General features: G+C 43.7%; 1 long non-coding RNA gene across 1 annotated transcript in view; it reads right to left on the bottom strand.

The window, feature by feature from the left end:
- The window catches only part of LOC118233822, a 64,483-nt gene extending 57,768 nt beyond the window's left edge, over positions 1 to 6,715 (bottom strand). Inside the window, exons 1-2 of the long non-coding RNA XR_004766574.1 lie at positions 6,632 to 6,715; positions 2,967 to 3,036 (exon numbers count right to left, since the gene is read on the bottom strand). This is a non-coding gene — a long non-coding RNA (uncharacterized LOC118233822). The remainder of the gene's footprint in view (positions 1 to 2,966; positions 3,037 to 6,631) is intronic.
- Positions 6,716 to 6,918: the final 203 nt, after the last annotated feature.

Raw genomic sequence — 6,918 nt, forward strand, 5'->3', positions numbered from 1 at the left:
TGGCAGTACTAACACTGGGAGTGTGCAGACACTCTGAATGTGTGGCAGTACTAACGCTGGGAGTGTGCAGACACTCTGAATGTGTGGCAGTACTAACACTGAGAGTGTGCAGACACTCTGAATGTGTGGCAGTACTAACACTGGGAGTGTGCGGTGTGCAGACACTCTGAATGTGTGGCAGTACTAACGCTGGGAGTGTGCAGACACTCTGAATGTGTGGCAGTACTAACACTGGGAGTGTGCGGTGTGCAGACACTCTGAATGTGTGGCAGTACTAACACTGGGAGTGTGCGGTGTGCAGACACTCTGAATGTGTGGCAGTACTAACACTGGGAGTGTGCAGTGTGCGGTGTGCAGACACTCTGAATGTGTGGCAGTACTAACGCTGGGAGTGTGCAGACACTCTGAATGTGTGGCAGTACTAACACTGGGAGTGTGCAGACACTCTGAATGTGTGGCAGTACTAACGCTGGGAGTGTGCAGACACTCTGAATGTGTGGCAGTACTAACACTGGGAGTGTGCAGACACTCTGAATGTGTGGCAGTACTAACACTGAGAGTGTGCAGACACTCTGAATGTGTGGCAGTACTAACGCTGGGAGTGTGCGGTGCAGACACTCTGAATGTGTGGCAGTACTAACACTGGGAGTGTGCGGTGTGCAGACACTCTGAATGTGTGGCAGTACTAACACTGGGAGTGTGCGGTGTGCAGACACTCTGAATGTGTGGCAGTACTAACACTGGGAGTGTGCGGTGTGCAGACACTCTGAATGTGTGCAGTACTAACACTGGGAGTGTGCAGACACTCTGAATGTGTGGCAGTACTCCCACGGACTGTGAGCAGCACAGATGCCGGCCCTTTGAGCTTTACAGTCATTGGCAATCTGAGCGGTTCCCAGCCAAACGACCTTGAGGGGTTAGTGAGCTGTGGACTGGGAGTGCTTTATGTGAGAGAGAGGGGGAGAGAGAGGGAGAAATTAAACTCAGGATGGAAGGACTCACTTTGACTTGACCTGGCAAAGACCAATAAGCGTTGCCTGATACGCATTTCCTCCCCGATCGCTCCGGAAAATCAGCGCTGGCACCTCATCTACCGGCGGAATATTTAGAGGCCCGACCACACCGCCCCGGGGGCCGGGAAGAAGGAAGAACCAAGAAGGGTTTTCAGTGGGGGGGGTGGGTGGAGGTGGACAGGGACGGGGGGGGGCACCACAGATACCACTTGGGATGGCTGGGATGGGGGGGGGGGGGCTCATTCAGTCTGTCCTATGTGACATATTGAAGTGTGAATGAACAGCATCTGTGTTTTTGTGCTTCTTTGGTTATCTTGGGTTTGGCAGTCACACGTTGCTATCAAATGAGCGTGTGGGCAAACCAACGACACCTTTTCGTTTCTGGAAGTTACGGGCTTCAATAGTCACCTGCTAACCCCCAACAGATCCACATGTATCCAGGGCAGCGGTTTGTGTGTGTGTGTGTGTGTGTGTGTGTGTGTGTGTGTGTGTGTGCGTGCGTGTGTGTGGCTAAGCTGAAAGCCAGCTACAGTATGCTCAATTATAATTACATTTGTTTTCCACTTAACAGCATTATCAGCCTTATTAAATATGGGTTATGGTTGTTTCCCAGCAGTGGACAGAGGCGTGTTCATTACAGAACAAGTGAATAGTCGCCATGGCAAATCTGAACACGAGCAAGAATAAGGCTTTCAATTGGCTGCTTCTTTCAAATGCCTGATTGGACAGGCTTTATAAAACTCCGTTCCCTCTCGTAGGCCTCTGTGACGAACCCCAGCCGCAATGTACTGTACCCAACGTTAGATGCGGTCCTGCTACTCACCGCCAAAACTGCAGGCAACAATGTGAACCGTGCTTTGGGCGACAGGCTGTTGCTTTTAGCCTTTCTTCCCAAAAGCTTTCATTGCCCAGTTGTATGGTGTATGAATACCAAAGACATTCCCCATTAGCTTTATTTCTATTATAGTGCATGTGTGAAATATTAAGTAATGAACTGCAGAGACTTGCAGGGCTAGGCCGGATATTGACACAGCAACTAGTTAGTCATCATTAAAGTGCAATGACTGAGAAAGATAAATATGTGTTAAAAGAGAAAACTTACATCTTTGGAATAAAGAGTTTTGGGTTGTTGCTTATTCTTCCTACTTTTGTAGACATATAAGGTCTTGAGCTGTGCCCTTTTGTGATATTAAAGCTGCTCAGAATTAAAACCTCCATCACTTCAGGAATCAGGGTTCTTGGTTGATAGCCTGCCTAATTCGGTTACCCCCTTGCCTGACAAACCTTGATTGCATTACTTTCAGACAGGCATCCCTAAAGAAACAATGAATCATTCTTGGGAAACAGATTCTTACAGCTTTTAAATGCCAATTTAATATTTCACTTTAACGACGGACTGTGGGGGGAAAAAAATAACTTTTTAAAATCATAAATCAACTAACTTTTGGTCTTTGGTGTTTTCGTGAAGTTGGTGAACATACATTTGCAATGGCTAGCAAAAACAAAATGAGCCCAAGTCAGAAAGAAAGCCCGTAATACAGTCTCAGGTGGCCCTGAATACTATAAATACTGCATAATGAGATGCTCCCAATAGCCATATATCATAATAATACTTGTTATTAATGCTATACCTTTTGCATTGTTACCAGTGCGATGAGGGACCAGCAGTGGTGGCCAACTGGAGACATTTTCATCCTCAAAGATTTAAGATGCAGTAAAATGTTAATCGATCCATCCCACAATGCGGATTTTTAAATGAAATCCCAACTGTGCCAGTACCGACCGATTTTGGCCGGCAGTTTTGCAGGCTGACCCACGATGGCCTTCATCATCTCCCCCAGGAGGAAGGGATTCGGTCGGGGCTGGGGTGGTTGCTTCTCATCAGCGACCTCTACTGGTCAATTGCGCACCCACTATCTGCTTGCTCAAGCTGCAAATGAAGCATCTACTCACGATTCGGACGAGTCGTACGTCTGTCTGGGCTCTGGATAATTCATAGCAGATGTTGCAGTGAAGAGTGCACCTGGTGAGAACGACTCGGTATTAGAAACTGATCGAAAAGAGGGGAAAACAAAAACGAATGACCTCCTCTGCATTAGCAGCCCTCACGAGTGGAAGGTGGCTGTTTGAAAGAAAGAAATAAAGCACTGAAAGGCAATATGCTTCTGCATAGCATTTTTCTTTTGTGGGGGCGTCCATGCATTTATAGTTGTCTGCCTTCTAAGAGGCCAGCATGCCTATTTGTGCACTTACTCCAATTACTTTCAGTGCAATGGAATTTTGAGCAGTTTAAAATGCAATTTAATTTAATTTTTTAATTTTTTTTTGCTCAGACTCCATACGTTATCCATTTTGCCCACATTTGTCTTGTGTGTAAGTTGATCTTCCCATCTCTTTCTGTTACTCCGGGGGAATGGTGAGGTCAAGACATAGGTCAAGACATGCCCCCCCCCCCCCACCCACCCCCCACCCTGTCAACCACTGTCATGGTTTTAGCAACATGACAGAACCTTCTAGAGACCCACGAGAAAAAAACGACCACAATTTGTTGTAACTGAGGGAATAAGCGAATCTATTTTGGGACAGGAAATGGATTTACCCCCCCCCCCCCCCCCAACCCCCCAACCCCCCAAAAAAATAATAACCTTTCCACTGTTGAGCTACTACTGAGCTACTGTTGTAACAGGGGTGAATGGGGCACATCAATCCATCCTTTTTCTCTTTGATGGGAAACATGACATGTTTTTGAGCTTCCTCGCTGAAAGACCCAGCCACAGACAAACTCCCATGTGCAAACGCATTTCAGGAGCCCGAGTAAAAAACAAAAAACAAAAAAAAGAAAAGCAATAGCAATTAAACATTATGGTAATTTAAATGCAGAGATGATTGGCCGTTTGACTTAATTAGGACACTCCTAATTGCTCCAGCAGTGATGGGAACCATTTCCCATCATGTCAGGGCCAGCTGCTACTGTAGGCTGCTATTGAGAGATAAGCTGAGCCAAACAAGGCATGCTGGGACTTTTGCATTTACAGTCTGATGCAGTGCAGGTACAAATGCCATTGCTTGGAGCATTTTAACGTGCATTGCATATTGAGGCTAGAATAATAATAATAATAATAATAATACAAAAAAAAAAACATTTTCCTTCAATTTCAAAAAGAAGAAAAGATTTTTTTTCACAGTTTGGCACCTTAATTTTGGTAATTGCTATGCTTGTCAGAAGAATAAAGGGCAACACTTATTTTCAATTTTGAATCTGTTAATGAATGTAGAATTGAATCCAGTATAAAGAGTGCTAAAATAACAACATTTAGCAAAGCTAATTCCAGACTAACTAAATTCATTTTAATTAGTTTTATTGAGGAAAAAAAGGCCTTGCATTTGATGTGTCTGAAATTGGGCCTGGAGTTTGGGGCTGGAATCGCAGCTGGCCTTAAAGACAAGGTTTGTAACTCTGCCATTAGAACACTAAGGGCAAAAGAGAAAAGGAACAGTAGATTACAAAGGCAGAGATGGAAAGGTGGAGGGTTACCAGGGCAACATGAATGGGGAGAAGGTAGCTACTACACTTGAATGTCTAGTGCAGGGCTGCCCAACCCTGTTGCTGGAGATTTACCATCCTGTTGGTTTTCACTCCAACCCAATAAAAACCAAGGGAGCAAAAACAGCAACCAGGGCAATAGCTGAAATAAATAAATAAATAAATAAATAAATAAATGCATTGCAAAAAAAACAAAATCCTGAGTAAAAGTGATCTTAAAATGATGTGTCTTAAGATTCCTCGTAAAAATGTCCAGGGATTCAGAGACCCGCAGGTCCTCCGGCAGGCTGTTCCAAAGGCCAGGGCCACAGTAGCTGAAAGCTGCCTCTCCGTGCATTTTTGTTCTAGCCTTCAGAACAGTTAAGAGACCGGTGTCAGAGGACCTAGGAGTTCTGCTGGGCACATACCTAAAAAGCCTTTCAGATAAATAGGCAGTTGCATTGGCATTTAATTATTTAAAAACCAATAAAAGGATCTTAAAATCGATTCTAAAACTAACAGACAACCAGCGCAGGGTCTTTAAATGGATGTAATGGGAGTTCTCATCTGATCTTTGTCAACACACGTGCTGCTGCATTCTGCACAAGTTATATTTATTTATTTATTTATTGGTAGACCATACAGGAGGGTGTTACAGTATTCAAGCCTGCTAGAAATAAAGCCATGCATTAGCTTTTCAGTATCAGACTGAGAGACAGTCAGACTCTAGCAATGTTCCTTAAATAATAAAAAGACAATTTTATTATGACATATCTGATGTGGGCTTCAAAATTTAAGTCAATAATCACACCAAGGTTTTTAACCTGATCCTTGGTGTTGGGTGCAAGAGTTTGTAATTTTACAGACAGTTTTTCTCTCTCTCTCTGGACCTTGGCCTCAATAGCTAAAATCTCACTCTTATCTTAGTTCAACAGGAGGAAAGTTTCTGACATCCAAATATTTATGTCAAAAATACACTTCACTAAATTGTCAATGGGGCTCAAATCATCTGGGGCCCAGATCTAGAGTAACAGATTAGCAGGTAGAGGTTATAAGTTAAGGAAGGCAAAGGTCTGAAACTCCAGTCCCGGAGGTCAACAATTTCAGCTTTTTTGTGATTTTCTTTTAATCAGCAGTCAATTTAGGCCTTGAAACAAGGTGTCCAGTCTCTTTAGTCAATCAAGAGATTAAATTAAGCACTTAAGTGCAGGAACACGTCAAAAACCAGCAGACACAGTGGCCTTCCAGGATTTTAGTTGAGGTCCCTTTAGGGGTTGTATGAAATAGGTCTATATTATAATACAGTGCCAAGTCATGAGAGTCATGGTTGCATCAAGAAAGAGATCCAGAGGGACACCGAGTCATCAGATACAGGATGATACAGTGGTGGACGATGACGCCATCTGCTTCTGGACTCCAGGCCAACTTCTTGCCTTAAACACTGAGCCAACAGGATCACTTCGATGATCCGCCATTTTGGCCGACATTCTGGATAAGGACATGAGCGTCAGCTGAAGGCCGTTTATGTCCCTATGTGAAACATTTCACTGATGCACCACTACAGACTGGCGTATACAGATCCGATAGCTAATAGAGCCAATAGAATCCGTTCGAATGCTGCACTCGCAGAATGACAACACAATCTGTTGTGACATGTCTTAATGAAAGGAAGCGGGTCGTTTTCGCTGCAAAGAAAACCTAAACGCTTTTAGCTAACCATGTACGCACGCAGGCATTCGTTCTCAACTCGCTTAGCTTGCTAGTATTCCAACAAAACCCACTACCCAGCACGTTACAATACTGTTCTGTATCGCACTCTCTTTCTCAAACAAAAACAATTAATATCATTAGAAATAATTAAGCCCCGTTTAAAAAGCACAAGTAACCATTATAACAGAGTCACAACCCCTCTGGAACTTAGCAACCTAACCACGTGAAGCATATAGCCTGTGTCTAGCACACAAGATAGCTATGTTACTAACCAGTTTAGCCAACATTATTTTACAACATTCTCCTGCATAAGCATGTAAAACAGTCAACAGGAATTTTTACGCATACTAAAACTATTTAAAATGTGTACTTCATACGGTCTTACCTGCAAACAAAACATGAAAGCTTTCATATGACCATGTATGCAGGCACTCGCTTTCAACTCGCTTAGTTTGCTAGTATTCCAAAGGCTGCTACGAAGCAAGACCTCCAGTGTCTGCGAATCTTACACTGACTGGCGGCTACTGCCATCTACTGGTGTCAGCTGGTGTCGCACTAGCTAACAGAGCTAGCTAGCTAATATATATATATATATTATGGGGGGCTAGAAATAATATCATCAAAACCATCAACAGACATCACAAACTGAAACTTGCACACACACCAGCCCTT

This window comes from Anguilla anguilla, chromosome 8 (genome assembly GCF_013347855.1).
Source record: "Anguilla anguilla isolate fAngAng1 chromosome 8, fAngAng1.pri, whole genome shotgun sequence".
Taxonomy (NCBI): Eukaryota; Metazoa; Chordata; class Actinopteri; order Anguilliformes; family Anguillidae; genus Anguilla; species Anguilla anguilla.